Source organism: Periplaneta americana, chromosome 15 (assembly GCF_040183065.1).
Source record: "Periplaneta americana isolate PAMFEO1 chromosome 15, P.americana_PAMFEO1_priV1, whole genome shotgun sequence".
Classification (NCBI taxonomy): domain Eukaryota; kingdom Metazoa; phylum Arthropoda; class Insecta; order Blattodea; family Blattidae; genus Periplaneta; species Periplaneta americana.
This window is the reverse complement of record NC_091131.1, coordinates 46674372-46701686: the sequence shown is the minus strand read 5'-3', so window position 1 is coordinate 46701686 and position 27315 is coordinate 46674372. Positions and strand designations below refer to the sequence as shown.

General features: G+C 36.2%; 1 long non-coding RNA gene across 2 annotated transcripts in view; it reads left to right on the top strand.

Annotated features, from left to right (window-relative positions):
• The window catches only part of LOC138714848 (uncharacterized), a 63942-nt gene that overhangs the window by 22740 nt on the left and 13887 nt on the right, over positions 1–27315 (top strand). Inside the window, exon 1 of one of the 2 annotated variants that reach the window (XR_011336095.1) lies at positions 24484–24575. The exons of the other annotated variant lie outside the window; for it this stretch is intronic. This is a non-coding gene — a long non-coding RNA (uncharacterized lncRNA). Of the gene's footprint in view, positions 1–24483; positions 24576–27315 lie in introns of those variants that run through there. 2 annotated transcript variants of the gene reach the window in all.

The following is a 27315-nucleotide window of genomic DNA, read 5'->3' as shown; positions in this document are numbered from 1 at the left end:
TTCTAGTAAAATTGTGTTTTCTTTCTGGAAACGGCCACAGATAAACTTACTTCCTGGACTGCTCTCGAGTGGCCAGAATTTGTACAAACACTTCTTTTAACATTATTAACATGGGGAAAGAAAAAAGTTAACTTTTTTTATCTGCTCCCATGAGAATGTTAGCTTGTTACATAAAACACGCGGACCAAGTCCCCTCCAATCGGCAAGCTTCATCTTTAGGTAGACTCGTAGAGCAAGAAATTCGAGGAATATTATGAGCAGTAAAAAATCGGTCATACGGGAATGGATATTTAAGAGTTGTTAATTCATTATAAAAAACGAATCTGATATAACGTTAATATAAATTAATTTTATTTCCTAGTATATGGCAATAAATGAATGAATGAAATGGGTATATGAATAAATAATGAATGAATTAATTGATGAAAATAAATAAACCAGTAAATAAATAAGTAAAGAAAAAAAAAGGAATGAGTGAGTGAAGTTATGAAAGAACGAATGAATGAATAAAGGAGTGAATTAATTAATTAATTAATGGTCGAACAAATGAATAAACGAAGTGATGAAGGAGTAAATAAAGAAATAAATCAATGAATAAAGAATAAAATAGGGAAAGGTTAAAATAAATGAAGAAAATAATAAAAGTAAATAAATATTACCTTACTCTCTCCAGCAACATATTTATGTCGTTTTCAAGGCATTGAATAATATTTACTTTGTCAGAAACACTCAGACTTGAGATGGAGCAGTATATCTCTTTCTGCGTACTCAAAAAAATCTTATTTAATGAAATCTAATCTAATCTAATTTAATCTAATCTAATCTATAGCTCGGGCCTAGTTTGTTAACCTAATTTAATCTAACAGTATAATTTAATGTGGAGTATCCTGTAATCTTACTAACTTGCATAGTCAATTCTAATCTGATTGATTGATCATTAGCCAGTGTAGATTGATATCATTGTAATCTGCTTAATATAATTAATGTAATGAAATCTATCTGATCTCATGTACTTCCAATCTAATGTTTTGTATTATCTATCAGATGAAGTACATCTAGTCAATTACCTATTCAGTGTAATGTAGGGCTATAGTAAAATCGTTGAATTAATACCTAACAGCAGGCTTTGTGTTGAATGTATATTTTTTTGCAAGCATGAATACTTGCAGTTTCAAACGATGTTGTCATATTTTCATTGTAAAGATTATTTCTAATTACAATTTTTTTACCGACATATTTACATCGATTTATACCACACCCATCCACAGATAATAAATTTTAAACTATATATGACTTTTAATTAAAATATAAATTAAAATTATTAACCATTTTTTGTCGTTATCAATCAACTCGAGACATGAGAATGTTGTTATATAGGCCTATTCCACGTGGAGTTGGTATCGGAAAATAACATAGATCTGGGTGCTATTAGCTCAGTTGAGTCATACAGATTTCCTCTTAACTCCCCTCCATCTTTCCCGGCTGAGACGAGTAGACTGGCAGTTAAGCACTGCTCAGTGACGGATGTCATCATAACTTTTACGAACTTTTGGTCTTGCTGGTCGCCTGAAATCCATCACTGATACACAGTGTCCACTCTGCGTTTGTTTATAAAGCAGTGTAAGCGGAAAGGACATGGACGGGGGTTCCTGAATTCTGTTCCACTTCCCCGTTGTGGCCAGGGCTGTGCTAACGCATCATTAATAGATATATGTTACCGTTCAGAGCAAAAGTGGTGTAAGTCAGAATTGGATAATGAGGTTTAAAGTAAAAATTTTGTAAAATACAGCGCAGGAATTAATATGTTCTTGCTATCCACTGACTACTAATAGTTTAAATAAATTGAATATTAATTGCTACTTTGTGCTGTATTTTACAGAATGTTTACTTTAACCCTCATTACCCATTTTTGACTTACACCACTTCTGCTCTGGACGGCTCATATGTTACCGTTCCTTGTGATTGGAGAGCCATCTGAAAAGGCCTAATCAATAAACAAGCCCTTATCTTATCTCTTCAAAGGAAAGCGTCGTTTTTGACTTCGCTTGGGTATTAATTGAATGCTGGGACTATGCCAGCTATATAGTCTAGTCCAGGGTTGCCATATTTAAACAGTGGAATATAGGGACTCTTTACTTTCATCTGGCCTTTCCCTTACTCCTTCCATCATACTTTACCCACCAACATTGGATTCCCAAGCTTTGTAAGACCACAAGGTAATCATGATACAAGAACTCTACATAAGACAATAGATGACTACACATAAAGTTCGAAGTAAACTTCCACTTCCCTTGACAGAACACTGTACAAACAATTCTATCTGGCCAGTTGATAGCCTGTCAAGAGTCCTGTCAGATTGTGTCTAAACCCCAGCCCTCGGGGACTACTCATGTCATGCGAACTCTTGATAATCGCGCATCCCTCGGGAAATGATAACAGTGCGGTATTTTCTCATTACTTTTTAATTTGATGTTCAAATAACTGCAGAGGAAACAATATTATGAAACAAATACATTTCAAACAATCATTGTCCAGCGCGAAGTTAAAGAAAACCTGTGACCTGTTACTTATATATGAAATGATTACTTACTTACTTACTTACTTACTTACTTACTTACTTACTTACTTACTTACTTACTTACTTACTTGCTTTTAAGGAACCAGGAGGTTCATTGCCGCCCTCACATAAACCCGCCATTGGTCCCTATCCTGAGCAAGATTAATCCATTCTCTATCATCATATCCCATCTCCCTCAAATCCATTTTAATATTATCTTCCCATCTACGTCACGGCCTCCCTAAAGGTCTTTTTCCCTCCGGCCTCCCAATTAACACTCTATATGCACTTCTGGATTCGCCCATACGTGCTACATGTCCTGCCCATCTCAAACGTCTAGCTTTAATGTTCCTAATTATGTCAGGTGAAGAATACAATGCCTGCAGTTCTGCGTTGTGTAACTTTCTCCGTTCCCCTGTAACTTCATCCCTCTGAGCCCCAAATATTTTCCTAAGAACCTTATTCTCAAACACCCTTAATCTCTGTTCCTCTCTCAAAGTGAGAGTCCAAGTTTCACAACCATACAGAACAACCGGTAATATAACTGTTTTATAAATTCTAACTTTCAGATTTTTTGACAGCAGACTAGATGACAAAAGCTTCTCAACCGAATAATAACAGGCATTTCCCATAATTATTCTGCGTTAGAAAGTACAGTAGTGGCAAAAAAAACCGGACCGACCCTTGCTGGTAAAACTCATGTTCTGGGAATAATAAGTTAATTAAGTAGTGAAATATCGCTGCAATCGAAAAGTATTGGGAATAAATTTGAATACGGAACAATAAAAAGTTTCCTCCCCAGGCAGGATTCGAACCACGATAGTCTTAGTTACCAGACTATCGTGCTCTGGAGTGAACAAAGCTCTGAAATCAGCTACAAGGGTCGGTCCGGTTTTCTTGCCACTACTCTACATAATATGTAAATTTACAAAGATTGGTAAAGCCTGTGTGATGAATTCTCACTGTGAAAAGAGAGAGAAAGGAGATATGTCTTACTTCGTCTGTGTTGTTATGGCGATGGGGGAGTGGGGCGATGCCGTCCATCCATCCAGTGGCGGAAGGGACTAATTGATACATTCTGTAGCACAAAATAAAATAACAAAATATCTCTCTTCGTACTGTGTAGTTCCTTCACTGAGCTTGTCTTTCAAGAAACTGAGTTCCGGCAGCCTGTACAATAACAGGATTTTGAAAGGAATCCTGAAAACTTACAACCCTCCTATAATCTCCACCCTCATTTGAAGGGACTTGGTTTTATTGCTACTGAGACAAGATAAACCTTACCAGGTATAACAGACGATCTCTTTGGCATAAATCTATATTGGTTCACAGAAATATTAACCTTAACATGTTAAAAAATGTGTACATATAAAATACTTTCAAATACCTTCACTATTGCTGATAAAATGGAGACAGGTCTGTGACTTTCAATTAATTTGGTTTGGTTCATAAAAAATTCTCCCGGAATAAACCCCCTACAACCTCCTGCATGACACCATTCTTTCTCATGAAACTAAAGTTTGCAACACGTTTAGCTGCAATACCTGTACGCGCCATTAGCAAGTATTAGTTTTTACGCATTTTGAATTTCAATCGACAGCTTAAGAACTTTTTTTACTGTTTCCCCAATACCTTTGGACTCTATCTCGTTCTGGTACCGTTTATGTAACTTTCGTAAAGTTGGTACTTCTTTACGATCACGATAATATTTGTGAATCTGAAGTCTCATAACTAGTCTCCGTATTCCAGCTACCGAAAGACTGAAGTTAAAGAAGCATTGGGTTTATAGTACGCCGAACACAGGTAATGCAACGGATAAGGATATAAACAAACAGGTCGTCGTTGCGTGTTTGTGGAATACAGTCAACTCCCGACATTCTAAAGCTATACTAGTGAACACATGTTTGACCCATAATGTTAATTTTCGTCGTGATCTTTGCAGTAAATAATAACGTGCCTTAGTAAGTTATGGAACTTGAACATTGCTATGCGGATGTCACTTGAAATTATTTGATATTGCAAGAAATTCTTTCAATAGCACATGACGATATTGGTGCATGATATAGTACAAGATATTCCTGTTGTCTGATATTTTTTCGTGTTTCATTAGAATATTGTATGTCGCACATCACTAAAAACACATTAATTGTCTATGTACTTTTCTATAAATTCCCTAAAATGTAGATTTTCTAATTTATTAATTGGGATGTTGGCACTGAACATCATGGTAGGCTACACAAATCCAGGCTAAACGTCGAGTTAATATCTTCATAATTTTCAGATTGTGATGATACTGGTTCTTTTGGATTACGTTCAACACACTTTCTGTGCCTTTTGGTATTGCAGTGTCTTTCAGTGCACTGTTTTTGTCACTTTTACGTTTATTTTACACAATTTATGTGTAATGTTCTCCATATTGACAGAGAAAATGTTAGTTCAAATATCCTCAAGTATGCCCTGCAATATTACACGCTTGAGCGTCTTACCTAAGACATTTTACCTCTGCAATGAACCTTCACTCAGCCACAAAGACGTAGTTACGTAAATAATACGACTAGTAAGAGCAGTGATCGATAAGACTACTCACTATGACTGCGTCCCGATTTTGACTTTCTAAAGGAAGAGGGCAGAGGATGTGTATTTTGTATACGAACGTACCTGTACCTGCGCTGTGACGTCTCATATACTTCGAATGAGGCAACTTCATTCCAGTTTATAGGTAGCTGAAATACGGAGCCTAGTCATCACGTATTTATTCATGTCGTTTTACGTTAATTTTATGTACAGGAGCTGGTCGACATTTCTTCGGAGTTGTAATATTAGACGCTTGTTTGTGAGCTTTATCTTCTTCCCGTATCTTATAAACAGTGGCTTTATTTTTTTTATACCCAGCAATGCAGCCGCCCGTATCATTGCATTGAATATACGGTACGGTTATACCACAATCTAGTATATACAGTCACGAAGCTTAATACTTACTAAATATGCAATCATAAACAGTTGAAATATGCATCCATAGGTAGTTGCTCACCACCAGGATCGCTACTATCATCTCATCACAGACTCTTTCCCTAACAGACCATAAAATGCATTCTACTTTCGATATCGTGTTCTTTTGAAAAAATTAACACCTTCCTTCCACTATTGAAATATGAAATACATAAGGTTTATATATTATTTTCATAAAATATATATTATATTCCACAATCTCACCTTCCTGGATCTTTCGGAAGAAGGATAACTCTAACCTATTTTTCTTACAATTTATAGTACTACAAACGTCTCCTTGTCCCATATTATTATTCAAATTATTGTATTTTAGACATTTACATTTATTACAACCGATGACGAAAATTTCACAGTTTACATAGCATTTTCACAAAAATGCGAAATACCGCACAGTCAATGCTTTTTCGATCTAGACCAGGCCGAAATGTTTTTTCGGGTTTTCTATTTCAGTGTATGGAGCTCAGTGAAATATTATATTATAACTTTATTGCTTATCATTGCTAAGCTTTATTTAGTATAATGTGTCCATAAGTTCCGTTTACTTCTTGTTGCATAATATGTTGCAGAAATAATTACAAAACTGTGTTATTTTAATGTGAAGAGAATTTTACATGTTAACATAATCTGTTCGCGTCAACATTTCAAGTTTAGAATGGAAGCTATTTTGAGGTTTAATAAAAAAGAATTTATATTGTGATTTCAGTTTAGCACATCTACATTCCTTAATTTTAGACAAAACATTTACCATACCACTCCTATGAAATTAGTGTACGTACAGTTGTGTTACTTCGTCTCTTAGGTAGTAGATAAATACAATAATTCAGTACTCAATTGTAGTATTAAAATACAGACAAATTGAATGTCCGAGGTATCATACATGACATTATGCTTAATTATAATGCATGATTGCGAATTTAGGAATATAAGTTAAATATAGTAAACATAACCTATAATTTTCATATTAATGGCAAGGCATTGGAGACCACTAAATTTAGACAGAAAGGGGAAACTGGTACAGTAAACATAATCTATAATTTCAACATATCTAAATATCCGTGCGGTGCAATTGAAAATTATTGAATCGTGCATAAATGAATGTACAAGAATTTCGCAATATTTAATCGAAATAAAGGCAGGTATTACACATACGAACAACGAAATTTTCACACCATAAATAATATTACATCTTAACTCGCAAGTGAATTATGTCAGAAGTGTCTCATAATCATTTTTTAAATTTTATTAATGGAAGTACACTACATTTTAGAGAAACATATGTTACTGTTTATGCATTCCAACTAATTTATATGGTTGAAACGTCGCCCTTCGTGATCGGGTTAAGCGAGTTACATGGTCTGTCTTACGGCCTGTATTAGATCACGATGGCTGTGGCACAGTCTATTGTTCCTAGTACTCACAGCGCTCCAAGCGGCTAGCAACTATCGTGAGATTTGCAAAAAATCAACCCAAGCTTCGTGACTGTATATAGTAGACTGTGGTTATACCAACTTCCTTTTCTAATACCTGATTCACATGGAGATAGTTTACAGGAGTCAAGTGCTTGAAACCTCTAAACTTGATACCATATTTGTGATCACACGGAGACATTAAACTTGAAACCATGTTCCACACGTAAAAAAACGCGGGTTGAATGTTGTAAGCTTTGAGGTACACTGTTTTAAAATTTTTTCCCCCTTTTTGCGAACTACTTCTACATTAACGTTTTGGACACCTTGTCCTTTAAGTTTCGTAACAAGTTTATGAAATAATTCCCTCTTGTTTAATTTTAGTTTTTATTATTATTGCAGTATTTCTCGTGCTGTATATATCCCACTGAAGTTCGTAGATCTCATGCAGTTCTAAATATGTTACAGTAAGGTGTATATATACTGTGGTTCTTTATTCATTATGACATGGATAAGTACATAGGCTAGATGCCCATCAAAATACCTTCTTCACATAAATATATATGAACAATTTAACTTATAATTTATTATTGATAATGATTCACATGAGCAGCAGTTATAAAATAGGTATATGCAACTCATTATCAATAGCAGCAGTTATAAAATAGTTATATGCAACTCATTATCAATAGCAGCAGTTATAAAATAGGTATATGCAACTCATTATCAATAGCAGCAGTTATAAAATAGTTATATGCAACTCATTATCAATAGCAGCAGTTATAAAATAGGTATATGCAACTCATTATCAATAGCAGCAGTTATAAAATAGGTATATGCAACTCATTATCAATAGCAGCAGTTATAAAATAGTTATATGCAACTCATTATCAATAGCAGCAGTTATAAAATAGGTATATGCAACTCATTATCAATAGCAGCAGTTATAAAATAGGTATATGCAACTCATTATCAATAGCAGCAGTTATAAAATAGGTATATGCAACTCATTATCAATAGCAGCAGTTATAAAATAGGTATATGCAACTCATTATCAATAGCAGCAGTTATAAAATAGGTATATGCAACTCATTATCAATAGCAGCAGTTATAAAATAGTTATATGCAACTCATTATCAATAGCAGCAGTTATAAAATAGGTATATGCAACTCATTATCAATAGCAGCAGTTATAAAATAGGTATATGCAACTCATTATCAATAGAAATAAAAGAAATGAAAACATGAAAGAGATGTAGCTTAAAATTATTCAGTATTGACAAAAAAATAAGAAATTTTATAAATTGATAATAAATTGTAGGACCAAAACAAAGGATAAGTTGTGATATATTTTTCGATCTAGAGATAGGCCCTATTAAATACCAAATTTATTTTATATATATTTGGAGGGATATAAACTGTAATTAGTTTGAGTATTTCAGCGGAATCGGTATTATTGTTCTTCATAATTTTCTGAGAAATATCATGGAGTAAGTCGTTCTTCTGTCATTGAACATATAGAAACCAAAACTTCATGTCAATAAACAAAGTAGTTGGAATCTGGAATGGATAAGGTATTTTGAATATCTTATAATATAGGAACCAAAGGAATTTATTCTGCATCAACTCGATAGAATGAACGTTGTTTTCGCAACGAGGATTCCAAATAATTGTAGCACATTCCACTTGCTTCTAACCAGGTGTAGACCTAACCTAAAAACAAGTGGTTGCTTGAATAATTTCGAATTACAAATCCAAGTGATTTGTAAGCAGAATTAGTAATTGTTAAAATGTTGAGTTTGAAAGTTAAATTAATCTCAAATTCGATACCTAATTAATTAGCTATTAACTTAAACAATCACACACTATCCATAATATCTACTTGCAAGTTGCTACTTGCTACAAGTTAGCATTCACACCAGGAAAGTGGTGAAATCAAGTTGATCACGTGACGGGAAAGTGGACACAAAAGTTGACGAGTCGTCAACTCAAGTTCTGCTTGACCGCCAAGTCACAACTTGACTGTCCCGACCATATCACACGGGGAAAGTTGAAGGAAAGTCGACTTGCTCCAAACACTTGACTCCTGTAAACTATCCCCGTGTTAATTGGCCTTAAGTCACAACATATAATACCTTATAACAGATTTGTCCTGCTACACTACGCATTACCTTTTCTGAATTCAACATACTGAATTGCTTGAGTATTAACTGGAAGTGAGGATACTTATAGATGAAGCATGGCATCACACATTATAGTTCCGGAGTTCGCCGATACGCTTTTTCGCTGTGTCGACTTTACTTATTTATTTGGTTATTTAACGACGGTGTATCAACTACTAGGTTATTTAGCGTCGATGAAATTGGTGATAGCGAGATGATATTTGGCGAGATGAGGCCGAGGATTCGCCATAGATTACCTTGCATTCACATTACTGTTGGGGAAAACCTCTGAAAAAACCCAACCAGGTGACCAGCCCAAGCGGGGATCGAACCGCGCCCGAACGCAACTTCAGACCGGCAGGCAAGTGCCTTAACCGACTGAGCCACGCCGGTGGCTTATACTTACGGCTTTTGAGGAACCCGGAGGTTCATTGCCGCCCTCACATAAGCCCGCCATCGGTCCCTATCCTGAGCAAGATTAATCCAGTCTCTACCATCATAATCCCACCTCCCTCAAATCCATTTTTATATTATCCTCCCATCTACGTCCCAGCCTCCCAAAAGTCTTTTTCCCTCCGGCCTCTCAACTAACACTCTATATGCATTTCTGGATTCGCTCATACGTGCTACATGTCATCACAAACGTCTGGATTTAATGTTCCTAATTATGTCAGATGAAGAATACAATGCGTGCAGTTCTGCGTTGTGTAACTTTCTCCATTTTTCCTACACCTTCATCCCTCTCTTAGCCCCAAATATTTTCCTAAGTACCTTATTAACCTCTGTTCCTCTCTCAAAGGAGTAGGAGTAGCAGCAGTTTTATTTTGCCTGGCAGAGTTAAGGCCATAAGGCCTTCTCTTCCACTCAATCAGGTTTCAATAATATACTTGAAATACAAAATTATGTGATAGATTACAAAACAACACAAAAGAAGATACCTTAGAGATTACATAAAATATAGTAGAAGATTACAAACAGTCAAGATCAGTTGCATATTATAAGGAGAAAAAAAATAAAGTAGAAAATTACATATAATCAAAAGCAGTTACATAACATAAGGGGGGATATATATATATATATATATATATATATATATATATAGACACACACACATTTAATTTATAAGACATAAACTGTTAGAGATAAATTCGATGATTAATTCACTTGAAATATAGTATCTTAATATACTAATAGGAAAATACATGTGGATTACAAGACATAAAAAGTTGAAAAGCAAAATCGTACTTTATGGCATACAGATACAAATGATTAAGAGTAAAATATCAAGATAATAAAAAGGGGGAAAAATAGGAGATAGTGGAGAAAAAAATAACAACTTGGTCATTGAAGACTATTTAGAGACTTCCGCAAGAGTCTAGTTCTGTTCAAATTTGACAGCCATACAGAGCAACCGGTAATATAACTGTTGCATAAATTTTCTTTCAGTTTCTTTGAAAACAGACTAAACGACAAGAACTTCTCAAGCGAATAATAGCAGACATTTCTCATATTTATTCTGCGTTTAATTTCAACAAATCTACTAAAAATCTTAAGGGTATATGTACATGAACGATCACAAATATTATCAGAAAATGCGGGCTCTAAATTTCTAAATTTTATAAGGAAATGAACTCACAATTAGACAAAAATTACAGGCTACCACAACAAGACTTATTAGAACTTCAATATCTGATAAAAGTATATAAAAAGGTTACTAATAATATTTTTTTAGAATTCAGTTTTACTTTAAATTAAATTTTCCAAAATTTGAAAACTTTCACATATATTATTTCATAACTCCACAACTATTAGAGATAGAATTATGAAATTTTGTACATTGATTTAACATGCAGTTATGCAAAAGGTAGACTACAATAATGTCAATTTCTTTGAAAATGGAAAAATTAGGTCACAAAACATTATGGAAATTTTAATATATTTTATATAGAGCAAATAAAAAATTAATCGTATTAAAATAAACAACTCTACATATCTGAGAGTAGTCTACTGTTCAGAAATAAGTGTTCGTTACATGCGGGAAAAATATTAAGGATGTCAGAGAGACCATAACAATTTTATGGTTACCAAATGATGTAACTGGAGAATTGTTTTTTTTTTTTTTTCGTACTTTGATAAAACTAGTTTGAAAAATATTATTAGTAACTTTTTTATACTTTTATCAGATATTTAAGTTCTAATAAGTCTTGTTGTGGTACCTTGTAAATTTTATCCAATTGTGAGTTCATTTTCTTATAAAATTTTAGAAATTTAGAGCCTGCATTTTCTGATAATATTTGTGGTCGTTCACGTACATATACCCTCAATAGAATTGGCAACAGGATAAGGAAATGTATTGTTACGATGGGTCTAAAACGTTTAATGACGAAGTATGTGTCACATTCAGGACATCGGTTTTTTTTTTCTTTTTTAAGTACGTATGCACTTGCCATCTCCTATATGAGCACAAGGCCCACTCTGCTCAAGTGCAGCCATCCAAGCAGCCGGCAGCTCCCTTCTCACTCTTTCATCCACCTGCTTCAGAAATACACGCGTTTTCACGAACGCGTTTTACTAGACGATCTTAATTGGCAAAGCCATAAAGTTGAATGTGCATCTGTTTCGAGGAGTAACCTTACACAAGAAGCTCGTTGACGTCTACAGACGTTTAAATGCCTTCATCTGCCGTGTACTTACAGGCGAATATGTGCATTAATCACGTAATGTAATGATGTCTGTCTACGCAAATTACACGAGAAGTAAGTGAATCCCGTCAACCGTAACTTTGAAGGTTATGGCCAGCACAGAGATATATCTTATACTCTTCGTTCTTTCTTACGGTTATATTTTTCTTCCTTTCTGACTCCTCGTAATTTTATTTTTATTGCCTTCTTTCGTGTTTGCTTTAGATTACTCAAGTCTTCCCTTCTCCTTATTCTTATCCTCTTTTTTGTGTGTCTTTTATTTATTTCTTTTCGTTTTCCTTTGCTTTGCTAATTTGGTTTCTTTTTTTCTTTTCTTGGTTATATTCTGTTCCCTGTTTTGAACGCTTTTATTTTTGTATTTTTTACAACTATCTTTTTACACTCTCTTTCTTAACTCTTACTGCCTTTTACCTATTCTGTTTGTATACTTCCTCCTTTTGTTTATTTAATTTATACGAAGTTACTACATGTTCACTGTTACATGACCACTGAGCGCTCATGTCGCCACTGTCGTTGAGGGGGTCGAAGCATTCGTGGAGACGGATGACACACTCTGCTAGTTCGTGGAATCAACACCGGTCAATTTACAACGGACGGGTAGTAAAAATTCAGAGAATCGCTGAAAATTTGTAAAGTAACAAGGTTCACGTAAAATAAAATAAAAAATAAGCGCAATGCAGATAAAATATAGGCATATTTTCTCATATGTGTTTCGCAATAATTCTGTCAGACATTGACTACTTACAAAATCCGGTTGTTAAATAGACTGCTTGACTGTGATCTATCTTAAAATATAATTTTTCTAGTAAAGATTTGTATTTTTAATTTATAAATTTTCTCCGTTATTTTAATAATTTCTTCGATTCACATTGTTGTAATTGTTCGATTCTTAAAATTACATGTAACTAAACTTGTCTTCATTTTGCTCTTATTATTATTATTATTATTATTATTATTATTATTATTATTTCTATATTGCTGTTATTTTTATTTGATATGTGTTCTTTTACTGGTTAAGTAGAAGAGAAGGCCGTATGGTCTTAACTCTGCCAGTAGAAATAAATCTATTAAATAAATAAATGATTTTCTATTTTCCAGCAAAGAGGAAAAAAATATTTCTTTATCAACTTGCGACAGATATTACTATACTTCGTTCCATAATGTGACAGGCGACGTAAACATTGCCGGCAGAGAGAGAGAGAATAATAATTGCTATTGATCCAATGATAGAGTTCTGGGTCGATCTGAAGCGTTATACCTCCACCCAACTTCAATACAAGGGTGGAATGAGACCTCTGCCATTAGTTGAATAGCAATTATACTTCTTTTCTCCTCTGCCAGCAATGTTTACATCGCCTGTTACCCTATCATCCGGTATAATGATTTCTGTCTAACAGGTGACCCCATTTCTAGGAAAATCCACGATAACAGAGAGGGTTTGGAATTGAACGGGTTACATCAGCTGCTTGTCTATGCGGATGACGTGAATATGTTGGGAGAAAATCCACAAACGATTAAGGAAAACACGGGAATTTTACTGGAAGCAAGTAAAGAAATAGGTTTGGAAGTAAATCCCGAAAAGTCAAAGTATATGATTATGTCTCGGACGAGAATATTGTACGAAATGGAAATATAAAAACTGAAAATTTATCTTTTGAAGAGGTGGAGAAGTTCAAATACCTGGGAGCAACAGTAACGAATATAAATGATACTCGGGAGGAAATTAAACACAGAATAAATATGGGAAATGCCTGTTATTATTCAGTTGAGAAGCTTTTATCATCTACTCTGCTGTCAAAAAATCTGAAAGTTAGAATTTATAAAAACAGTTATATTACCGGTTGTTCTTTATGGTTGTGAAACTTGGACTCTCATTTTGAGAGAGGAACATAGGTTAAGGGTGTTTGAGAATAAGATGCTTGGGAAAATATTTGGGGCTAAGAGGGATGAAGTTACAGGAGAATGTAGAAAGTTACACAACACAGAACTGCACGCATTGTATTCTTCACCTCACATAATTAGGAACATTAAATCCAGACGTTTGAGATGGGCAGGGCATGTAGCACGTATGGGCGAATCCAGAAATGCATGTAGAGTGTTAGTTGGGAGGCCGGAGGGAAAAAGACCTTTAGGGAGGCCGAGACGTAGATGGGAAGATAATATTAAAATGGATTTGAGGGGGGTGGGATATGATAATAGAGAATGGATTAATCTTGCTCATGATAGAGACCAATGGCGGGCTTATGTGAGGGCGGCAATGAACCTCCGGGTTCCTAAAAAGCCAATAAGTAAGTAAGTAAGTAAGGTGACCCCATTTCAGAAACGGAATTCGTAATGGTGTCAGCATATTCTAACCCAGGAACTTTTTTATCGATCTTATTTGTGGGCGTTAACAACCAACTAACACATTCATCTTCTTTCTGCTCAGTCTTTGTTTTCTGTTACTTGTTCCCCCTTTCTTGACCCTTTTTATATCTACTGTATTTAATTTCATGTTACTTTATTTTATCAATTTGTTCAGTGTTCGTTCTTCCCCCCTTCCCGCCCTCTTTTATTTTTGTTCCTTCCGCAGCTACTTTCTTTGTCCTTACTACATTGATTTTTCCTCCCGCTTCCTGTTGTTTTTTTTTTTATTTTCGTCCTTTTCCTGTCTTTCCTCTTAGATCCTGTTTATCCGTTTTGCCTTCTCATTACCACTGAAGTGTAGCCCCCACATCCAACGCGCACAACGAAGTATCCCGATACGGAGCTGCAATCATATTAGCTTAGCTTTGCAGCGTTATCTAGGATTTATTGCCCTGCGAAATGCCACTGTCGCCTACTCGCTTTCACTTCCTGTTGTCTTTCCCAAAGGAAAATTAATACTCGACTGCGACAAATTTTCCTCCCCTCGAAATGATATTTACATAACTCGTAGCACACGTGTTCAGGTGAAGTAATTTTTCTCGCAGCCCCGAAGGTGGAGCGCAGGCGTGTTCTCGTAATGTGTTTATTTTAAACCGGGGAAAGACGAGATAAATTGCTTCATTACGACCTCTGATTGTATTAAATTAAGTCATCAGCGAATCATGCTCTCTGTGCTAACGCGCGTACAGTCTGTTTCAAAGTGAAAACCTTAGCCAGTAGATGTTTTCATTAGCTGTCCCTCATCGCCTGTTATGATAAGTCGATATGTTCTCTTAAATGCCCGATTCCTTTGATACCAGACTTCTAGCTTCACTAGACTTTCGAAGGATTTCATGCCAAATATTTCCGTCATCTTGGAAAATTCATCGTCTTTGATTGAGTTTCATCATCATCATCATCATCATCACCATCATCACCATCATCATCATTATCATCATCATCGTCGTCGTCGTCGTCAAATATGAAATTTTTTTACTCTAACGGTCTTACTAATAAACCGTGTATAGTTTTTATACGAGATTTATGCAGAGTTGAGACAGAAAACGTTACTAATAAACCATGCATAAGCGATGGATATATATGGGAATTGTATAGTTATATACACGAAACCCCTTGTTTAAGCGTTGTAAGTATAAAGAGAAAAAATGGCCCCCCTCTAACAGCTGTTCGTATCGATTGTCATTTTAGGATGATGGTTGCCTTGTAATCACAGAAGAACAAGCCAAAGAGCGCAGAATAATAAGAATAATATTGCTATAGCTTGCACTCTTTGACCAAAATATAGTGTGGTAATCGATCAGAACCAGTTGTACTATCGATACTTAATACGGCACACTAGAGCACTCTACCGGATGCAATAGAGAACCTCGTAACGAAGTAATGACGAAACTATGACGTAGCTGTGTAACAGTTATGCTGTTATACACGACGTATGTAGTGATTATTAGTAAGGAATTTACACACGACTTATAAACGAACTACTCATTGTATTAGACAGTTAAACGTCTGTATATAGAGTTTTTATTAGCAAGACTGTAAACTTCTAAACCTTTCCTGCTAGTGATATGGAAGCAAAGATTTTCACGTTATGTAAAATACTATTTGCGCCATACATTTTCATATTTCATAACATGTTAGTAAAATTGTTATATTTAATAAAAATCTTAATATTTTTGCATATTTTCACGTTTTTTCATCCCTCCGTTAATATTGATTTTACAGAAAACACTTGCAAAACCCTAACCTACCCTTTTTATCAATGCCATTTTTCATTACGATAATTAATCTACTACACAAATCGTAACATTTAAGAATATATGTAATACGCCTATATAGCTTTCGCGTGTTAAATATTACAGTACCTGATTGACTAGTTTTAGCCTGTTATGGGCCATCTTCAGAACTGGTTGGTGCTGATCTTGGCATGGAAATTCTACATATTCAAGCAAAAAGCCAGAAACTAAACACACGAGAACAATACGAAATATATAGACACACAAAATCAATCCAAATGAAATTCTCAGCACACAACTTAATTTCAGAGCACACACTCTTCGATTCCAGATTACACTACACAAACACACCCTCACAGACGCTGCAGCTGTTGGTTAAGCACTATTACAGGATTTCAACTAATCCAAAAGACGACAACATTAGAGTGATTGATAAATAGAAAGTATAAAGGGAAGTTAAAAAAACGATAGGAGGAGAATGGAAGGAATCGGTCCCAAAGGGTTATCTAAGTTATATTTTAATGGCAACAAGAAAGACACGCTAATTTTAGGAGAAAAGTGTGCTAGAAAGCATAGACGTACAATTGAGGAAGAACATTATGTGATAGTTGAATAGCTAAGTAATAGATAAAGGTGCGTCAGAAAGAACGGATGGATTTTAAACTATCGATACGCAACGAGGAGAGAGATATAGTGAGGGGGACCACGACTGTTGGGTCAGCCAGAGAATGCAGTTTCAGTTGAGAACATGGTGTTGGTCTGGTGTACAACGTGCTTTCATCGTAGAGACATTTTTGAAAAATGAAGAGTCAGTGATCGCCACTCAGGACTCATTTCGACATCGGATGTCACGCTAGGATTCCAACTCGGAATACAATTTTGCGGTGGGAGGCTTCATTTCGTATCACAGGTTCAACATTAAAGAAGAAATCACCTGGACGAAATTCTATTGCACTGAGATTGTCCGAGGCTACGGTAAGATCTCGCGCCCTGCGACTTCTTTCTTTGGGACCATTTGAAGGCGTAAGTTTGTAAACATCGATCACATACACTGGACGAACTGAAGACAGCGATTCGCGAAGAAATCGTGGCAATTGCACCAGCTATGACTGTGAAAGTGATGGCGAACATCAGAAAACGCCTCGATGCCTGTATTGAAAGCCAAGGACATCATATGGATAATGTTGTTTTCCATAAATAAACTGCATGTATTGGTGAATATGTTGATAACAATAAATTTTTGATTTGATGAATCTTTACAATTTTCTTGCCATGTGAAATCCATCCGTTCTTTCTGACGCACCCTGTATATAGGACATACATCAATAAATGGGTCAATATTTAAATTACAATTAAATTGTGAAAAGGAGCAGATAAAATAAGGTTTAATGTCTTAATGGTTATCACGATTGGTTTAAACATGCACTAAAACCAGACGTAAGTGCAAGTTTGAACCAATAAATTATTGAGATTTGCGATAAAATAATGAGTCTAGGAAATTGTATATTTAGTATGTAGAATTACATTTGTTTATAGATCTTTTGTTATATTATTAAGTTTTGTACTTGTGAACTATATCAATAAATCAATATGATTTAGAGCAGAAAAAAAAATGGGTCAATATTTACTAATATATATTATGTCCGGCAATGTTAAGGACCTTGGATGACAATAACTTTGAGTTAATAAACTTGTTGGCAGTATGGTGCGTTGGTACGCAAAGTAAAGGCCTAAAAACCATTTCCAGAAACCATTGCATTCACGTATTTGCTTTTTTAGTCTAAATGAGCTACCATTTCTTCAACTTCCTACAGGAACTGGATTGACAGGTATTAAAAGAGTTCTGAGACCGAAATCACAAGGTGGTCCGAAAAGACTAGAATAATTAAGTTCTTGGTTGTTTTCTTCTGTCTTGTCTGTATTGAGGATTCTGACAGTTCATTTCACCAAAACACATCGAACATGAAGCTCTCCAAACTCACTTATGAGGCACTGCGTTGTGTTTCCAGACAGGCCGCAAAGAAACATAAACAGCTCTCAACCCCCTCCAGCTTAAGTGTTAGTATTTTCCAGACACGACACTCCTACAGCGCCATGTAGTCTGCTGCTGGCATGCCTTCATAATTCCAATACGCATATTTAGTTCACCGCTGTTGAAGCATTATACTTCAAAATAAATTTAAAAATTGAACCGAGGATAGGCTCAACGAAGAGTTGAATAAAAACGCTTTTTTTTTTCTCATGTCTATCCAGTGTACTAAGCAACTTTTGCGTTTTGTATACGTTTTTAAATTCGAAATATTTTTTTCTATATACCCTAGTATAGGCTACAGGTTGTCCTCAGTGGTCTAGACGTAAAGGGTTGATGGTACGAACTCGACTGGGGTGGATGTATTTTTTAGGATGAAAATATACGCAGCACAAATTCTCCGGTATGGACTTTAAGAGGACTGGGTAGCAATTAGGAGTCAAAATCCGATTTTTTATTTTGTGTTCTAAAAAAAAAGTATAAAACTTGATGTTTAAAACAGTATACAGTATGTATTGTGGAGGTATCCTTGCATATAAGCTCTTTAAATGGCTTCTTTGAATTTGGTGGCGCATAATTATAATTCATACATTATTTTATGCTCGACCATGCCGAAATGTAGTAATTATACACCTGGTAGCAAACCTTTAATGTATGTCATTAAAGTACACCTACTCATTAAAGGTCAGGTCTTTCAGCCAATGACGACTCAGGTTACAACTGTTCAGCCAATGTCAGGTCAGCTTTCTACCGTTATAAAACCGCAAGTATCGATTATTCTCGGATATGCAATCGAAAGAGAATTAGCGAAAAGTCACGGAGGCTGGAAATCCAGTACAGTCGCAGAAGGTTATGTTCTGTTACTATAATAATTAGCGTTAATTGTAAATAATATTAAAATAAATTCAATTTGTCATCTCGTTTTTCAATGTCTAATTTAATTTCAATGTTATCTCTGCAGGTTCTTATGGCCTAGCAAGGTCAATGTGAACATCTGTTCCTCGGAAAAAATCAATACTTTCGCGTCTGCCAACATCGCACAACATACGGGACATTGGTCAAGGTCAGATACAAAGAAAATTAATAATATCAAGTTAGAAATATGGTCGAGCATAAAAAGTCGTATGAAACTCGCCTATAATGGTAATTAAGAAGCTCGTATGAAAAAAATTAAACTCGCTTGCGATCGTTTCATAAATATCCATACTCGCTTCTTAATTACCTTCATTATAGGCTCGTTGCATAATGTACTATTTAATGCAGTTTTTCCTAAGTTGGTATTTTTCAAACTTTCGTGCATTTTCCTCTGAAACTACTTAATCAACTTAAACAAAAATTTTACAGTGTTTTCTGCAGTCTCTGTTCTACAAAACTAAACCTACGGGTTTATGAATATAACACACATAACATGAGAAAAAAATATGTCTTGAAATATAATAATAATAATAATAATAATAATAATAATAATAATAATAATATATGCATTGAAATATAATAATAATAATAATAATAATAATAATAAGTCCACATCTGTGGAGTAACGGTTAGCGCGTCTGGCCACGAAACCAGGTGGCCCGGGTTTGAATCCCGGTCGGGAAAAGTTACCTGGTTGAGGTTTTTTCCGGGGTTTTCCCTCAACTCAATACGAGCAAATGCTGGGTAACTTTCGGTGCTGGACACCGGATTCATTTCACCGGCATTATCACCTTCATTTCATGCAGACGCTAAATAACCTAGATGTTGATACAGCGTCGTAAAATAACCCAATAAAATAATGATAATAATAATAATAATAATAATGGTTAATATTTGTTATAGATAACGTATAACACTTGATCGATAAATAGACAAAAAAGAAACAAAACAAAGGAAAAACAGAGCGGAGTCGAGCAAAAGAAATTCGTTCACGTGTAAACCTAAGATCTCACGGAATCAAGCTAAGTTTTCAGAAGGGTACTCAGCATATGGCAGACGGTCATTTTATATCTAAGATTATATTGTACATAGGCCTATAAACTATTTTCATTGTTTACAAATAAGGAACGCTTCCTTTAGTTACGTCGCTTATTTTGGGACATTCTGTATTTGCGGACTCAGCTTGTGTAAAAGAATGAACTCGTTCACACGCTCACGTTGTCCTTTTATATCGGACATGTAAGCGTTTCCATGGCAGTCGAAGTCTAATTTCGTTCTATATAATTCTTACAATTTTTTTTTCTGTTAGTGTAGGTAGAATATATGTACAGAGTGTTTCCGGGCTGGTGTTACAAACTTTCAGGGATGATGGGGAAGGACACATGTATCAATTTGAGATATGGAATCCTGATCCGGAAATACCTGAGTCGAAAGTTATAAGCGAAAATAGTTGTGTGGAAATGGAATTGTAATTTGGCACCACGTGCCCTCCTTCCCTTAACTTTTGGAACAGCCGAGGAAAGATGGTATGAGCCGATGTCTCCTAAGTGGGTACTTGCCTCGATACAATCTGTGAGTTTGTCTACTGTTCCCATTGGCTCATCCGTATTCGAAAATCACGTCTGCATATTCCGCTCTCGTGTGCTCCTCCATTTCACTAGGACTGATCGATTGGACACTGCAACTTGTACACATACACTGCTGTGTACAGACGATCATATCAGGACCGACCGTGTCCGTTACACATTACGCTATCTGCAGTGCTGTTTCCATCCCTCAGACAACGCACTGAATGGAATACTGTAAGTAGACAACATAAACAACGTCAGATGAATACAGTATGTGTAAGATGTACAGATAAGTACACATAAATAAGGTGTACAGAGGAATAAAATTATTCCATTTCCACACAACTATTTTTGCTTGTAACCTTCGACTCGGTCATTTCCGGACTAGGGTTCCTTATCTCAAATTGATACATGTGCCCTTCGCCATCATCCCTGAAAGTTTGTAACATAAGCCTAGCCGTCAACTGGCACCGTGAACGGCCGAATACCGGACGACCGGCAGAAGAGCCGATCAATCGTCCACTGGAGCAGACACTTCGGCCGTCAATTATCAGCTGTATGTCCTCGTGCTACATGCTTATACTTAATACATACATACATACATACATACATACATACATACATACATACATACATACATACATACAACGGCGTGGATCAGTCGGTTAAGGCGTTTGCCTGCCGGTCTGAAGTTGCGCTCGGGCGCGGTTCGATCCCCGCTTGGGCTGATTACCTGGTTGGGTTTTTCCGAGGTTTTCCCCAACCGTAAGTTGAATGCCAGGTAATCTATGGCGAATCCTCGGCTTATCTCGCCAAATACCATCTCGCTATCACCAATCTCATCGACGCTAAATAACCTCGTAGTTGATACAGCGTCATTAAATAATCAACTAAAAATTACATACATGCATACATAGATACATACATACATACTGTGCATACATACATGCTTGCATACATACACATACATACATACATAGATACATACATACGCCTACATACATACATACGCCTACATACATACATACGCCTACATACATACATACATACGCCTACATACATACATACGCCTACATACATACATACGCCTACATACATACATACATACATACATACATACATACATACATACATACATACATACATACATACATACGCCTACATACATACATACAAATGGCGTTTGAGGAATGACGAAAATATAGGGTATATCCGATGCTTAGAGAAAGGTGTCGCCTGAGTAATTTTCATCATCTACGCCTACACAATGAACTTCTACAGCATAGTGTTATGTTTTTCGATTACTATCGGAAGAATGTTGATACATTTCAATAGCTATATTTTAAATGCAATTCGTTCATCAATCTCAAAATCGTCAAATTTCAGAGAAGTTGTACCTCCTGAGAAACGTTTGTCAGTGATCTTAAGGTACATGAATAATAATTTGTTAAGCCTTAAAAATTTTATTTCACTTGTTTAACGAAAAAAAAAGAAACACACAAGAACTAATTAATTTTTCGGCGTTCATGGTGAAATTTATGGATACAGTCATCACAAGTTGCCCTGTTCGGCCGAATGAGACCGGAAAATCCCATCTGAATTGGATCGAATCGTCATTCGGCCGTCTTCGGCCGCAAACGGCCGAATAGGGCGAGTGTAATGGACGCGCGCCAATGCATTCTCTTGTTGTGGGATCATTCGGTCGTGTAAGACCGTAAACGGCCGAGTTGTTATTCGGCCGAATTCGGTTCCAGTGGACGGCCAGCCTTAGCCAGGAAACACCTATATAGACGTTACTCAACAAAACGACCATTTTATTGAAACATCAACATCTGATATTTGACGAAAATAAACACTAAAAGCTAAGGCTGGTCAACAATAAACCGAGGACGGAAACGAGAACGAGAACGGAAATATTGTTAAAATAAATGTATTTAAATATGGGGATTCACAATCAAATTCCACGTTTCCGTTCCCGGGCTCCGGCAAGCTTCTCGTTAATTGAAGAGTCCACTGCAAGAATGATGGATGTCACTTTCTTGTCGAAAATGAACCAAGACTGTCAGTGCATAGCTTAAGACATATAGAATGTACATAGAGAGTTAAGTGGCATTAACACTGATAGTCATTGTCCAGTAATGATCGGAAAATCACAGTTAAGCTTTGAGCGCTAAGCATTTAAAACTTTCAATTGCTTCTCCTGCACAATGTATTCCAAATGACATCCATCATTCTTGCAGTGGACTCTTCAATTGTGAATGCTCAACATGTATTTTAACAATATTCCCGTTCTCATTCTCGATATTTCCGTCCCCGGTTTATTGTGAACCAGCCTTTAGTGTCACTCACAACATGAAAGAAGTAAATTGTCGCCAAACTCTTAAAATTTATAACGAGAAGGCATCGTGAGAAAGATTATTTTATTTTCTTACAGACGATAATATGGCAATAGTTTAATCATAATGAGAATGAAGACCAAAGTTTTAATAACAATAATAATAATAATAAAAATAATAATAATAATAATGATTTATTTAACCTGGCAGAGTTAAGGCCATACGGCCTTCTCTAACACTCAACGAGGAGTAAAACTGCGTTACAAAAAACACTGCAAATTTACAAAGTACACTACAATTTTACACAAAAAACTGAATAAGATAATAATAATAAAATGTAAACAACAAGTAAGTAGAAATCAGACATAATATATAACATACAGAAAGAAAGGAAAAAGCGTAATAAAATGTGAACAGCAGGTCAAAATAAATGAGGCATACAAAGTATAAAAAAATAAGACAATTATTGATAATAATAATAATAATAATAATAATAATAATAATAATAATAATAATGATAAAAATAAGAATAGTAATAGTAATAATAATAATAATAATAATAATAAATAGTGCAGTACGAAGCATACAATGAATACAATATTTTTAGGTACACACAGTAAGGAAAATTATGATTATATATAGCTCAGCTTATCACATTAGATATACCATTATCGGAAAATATGAAAACAAAATTATAAAATAAGTTAAATATCACTAGAACATAAAAAATGTGAAAGTTTTCTATGCTGACTTGTCCTGAATGTGCTTTGTTCGCCATAAATGATAACAGAATCTGCTCGCGTTCGAACACCGGCCTCCTTAGCTGGGAAGCCGTCAGCTGACAGACCTACGGCTGGGCGCGAGACCTCGGGGACAGTCCCTCACTGTGCACGGCTACTTACACTTCCCAACTCAGAAAATGGAGGTTAGTCTGCCCCGGCGCACCGGCTGGTGTAATTACTGCGAAAATCGTAACGCCAATTTAAACACCATTGCAGCCATGCGTAATGAATATTGTGTTTTCATCGGCCGTTAGCTAATATAATAGCGGAGTGTAATCGTATGAACCAATCACGATTAAATTCGGCGTTGTTAGCGAGTTAATCGATAGTCGGGCCGAGGTTAGTTCAACCAAAAGCGATTTAATGAATAGTGTAGCAACATTACGGACCATTCACACAGTCAGCATCGACGCAAATGATGCCGTGCTTTCCTCAAAATAATTATATACATACATATGCGCAGTCAATAAGCTTATATCTGTCTACAGCCTGTGTCATAATTCGTTATGCAACTACTGAATAACAAAAAGGTTAATAATAATCATCATTTCTCTGAAGGCTGGGCCCTTTTATTCAAGGTAATCACAGAACAACATTGTACGTCCCTGGATGGCGGAACTCTTTGCTCATCCTGTCAACATGACTTTGAAGAACTGACTGAAGAAGACTTAAGCGACTACAAATATTTTCTTTAATATAACAAATACACAGCAAACAGAAAAAAGCGAAACAAAATTTCCTACATAAGCTAAGAACAACTGTAAATATTGCGCTTTCACATTAGAGATGCTAATATTAAGTCAAAACAGAGAGGTTTCCACCTAACTTCTTAAATAGTGATGATAAGGATAAAGATGATGATAACTGAGCAGTTATATAGCAGGTACTCTATAAGGTGATACTCCTCCGGGCAGGCAAAAGCGGACAGACAGATGGATGGGTGGAAGGAAGGATGGATCGACAGATTATGGTGAGAAAGACGAACGGATGGGCGGTTGAAAGAGCTGAATTGACGAGGAAGAGGGCAGGTGGATGGATCAGTACACCGACGGATGGATGGATGGATGGATGATTGATTGATTGATAGATGGGTGGAGGAATGGATGGATCAGCAGATGATGGTGAGAAAGACGGGCGGCTGGGCGGTTGAAAGAGCTGAATTGATGAGGAACAGGGCAGTTGGATGGAGCAGTACACCGACGGATGGATGGATGGATGGATGGATGGATAGATGGAGGAATGGATGTATGGATGATTGATAGATGGGTGGAGGAATGGATGGATCGGTAGATGAGTAGTAGGACAGAGGGAGGAATGGATTGATGGGTAGGTGGATGGAGGGAAGTATGGATGAGTAGACGAATGAAGGGGCGGTTGGATTGGTAAATGAATGAAAAGTCGAATAGACGAGTGAGTAGGTAGATGAATGGATGTATGGACGGGCGGATGGTCGGACGTATGGATGGTCTGATGCATGGATGGATAAACGGACGGATTGATGGAGGATGGGTGGACGGACGGACGAACGGACGGATTGTTGGATGGAGTAGATGGATGAAAGGACGAATGGGTGAATGAATAAGCGGATGAGGAAACAGATAGATCGGTAGATAATGAGTTGGATGGATTGATGGATGAGGAAGAGGGTGGAGGGAGTGATGGATGGATAAGTCATTGCGTATATGGATGGATTAGTAGGCAGAGTATAAATAAGGGGATAAACGGATTGATCGTATGATTAATAGGTAGATAGATGGCCAGATGAGTTGGTGGACGGGTAGATGGATGGATGGATGGATGGATGAGTAAGAGGGTGGAGGGAGAGATGGATGGATAAGTCGTTGCGTAGATGGATGGATTAGTAGTCAGAGTATAAATAAGGGAATAAACGGATTGATCGTATGATTAATAGGTAGATAGATGGCCAGATGATTTGGTGGACGGGTAGATGGATGGATGGATGAGTAGATCTGTAGATGAATACCTAGATGGAGAAACGGATGGGTCTATAGATGGATGAATGAATAAATAAATAGAGGAACGCAATAATGGATAAGTAAATGGACATACGGATAGATGAGTAACTAGACTCATGGATTGACGAAAGGTTGATATAAAAGGACGGCTAGATACATGAGTGGATGGATGGATGGATGGATAGATAGTTGAAGGAATAGTTAGTTGAAATAGATAATATAATTAGATGAATGAGTAGGTGGACACATGGCTTCTATGAGTAAATGGGACGGACGGATGGAAGGATGGATAGATGGATGAATGAGAAGTTGCACGGAAGAGTAAGTTTATGGATGGATGTATTATGACAAAACAGAGAACACAATATATGTAAGAAAGAGAGTACGTAACATAACCATATGGAAGTTGAAAAGTTTCAGCATAAAGTATGTGGGATTTGAACTGCGCAGTTTGCTTGTCTTATCTAAGTAGTTTTGCACTCTGAGAGAGGACTGTACATATGGGGAACGGTGGAAGAAAAACTGCCTCTGTGAGACTCATCTCGAAAACAACAAGAACTTGGCTCTTTCCAGACCGGAACCGGAAACTGTTTGAAATATCACGTAACTCGTGGCACAGAGCGTCTCTCCGGAAGATGTCACTACAGTCGCGCATTTAATGGTTCCCCGGAAATTAAAACCTTGAAGGGCTTTAAGACTTACCGTTGCGGCCCGACACTTTAACACAAATTTGCGCTCCTGCGGGGTCTGCCTTTTAAAACTTAGGGCTTAATATGTCACTCCCGGCGTGGCGTAGTAGCGATTTCTGAACGCTGTCTAGACTTTTAAATTGCGTTGTCGTTTGTTCAGCGTCAGCTCCAAGATATATCATTGCTCGTGTAAAGTCTGTTTCGAACTTCGGTCGTAACGTTGCTGCAGAGTGTTTCTGTACTTACTTTGTTTACACAGCAGTAGAAAAGATACGTGCACAGATCTTCTGTGTAGTAAAACTGTTTGCCGGTTTCACCAACCATGATTAAGACATCTGTCTACTTGTATATACTGACTTCTGTAAGCCCGATTGCATGAAAGCTTTGATTGTGACGTTTTACCACTTATTTTAAAATTTATATCTGAACTGCGACCGAACACGAGCGCTGCTCATTCGGTCTTCAAATTTTGTTAATACTACTGTACCTTCTTTTTTTATTGACTATTACACTTTTACCAAACACCTTACTATAATAATACCGGGCAGCTAGCAGTTCTGCGCGCGAACGACACTGGTGCTGCTACCTAGGCGGCCGGTGTGGTGATACTCGCGAAACAAGCTGTAATCAACTGCATTGTAAACTATATTGTTGCTGGGCTAGTGAATAGTTTTATTAATTAGTGCTGTGTTAAAATGTCAGGGTGTATATGTGCTGTTTATAATTGCTACAATTACAGCATTACAAGTTGCTCCAAATCGTACTTTAGATTTCCGAGGGACCATAAAACGTGAGTCAACAACATTATTTAGTAAGCCTAATTCCTTCGTTTTTGTGTTTGTAGAAAAATAAAAATTAGCTTTTTTATTTAAACCTCATAAATGTATAGAAGTTGAAATGTATCGGAAATTTTAAGGTTTTATCATATTGTTTTATTGTTGTCCACATGCCTTTACTAATAAAATTATTACAAGCATCAGATTATTGTCAATTTTATCTTTGTAAATAAATAAATAATAATAATAATAATTATTATTATTATTAT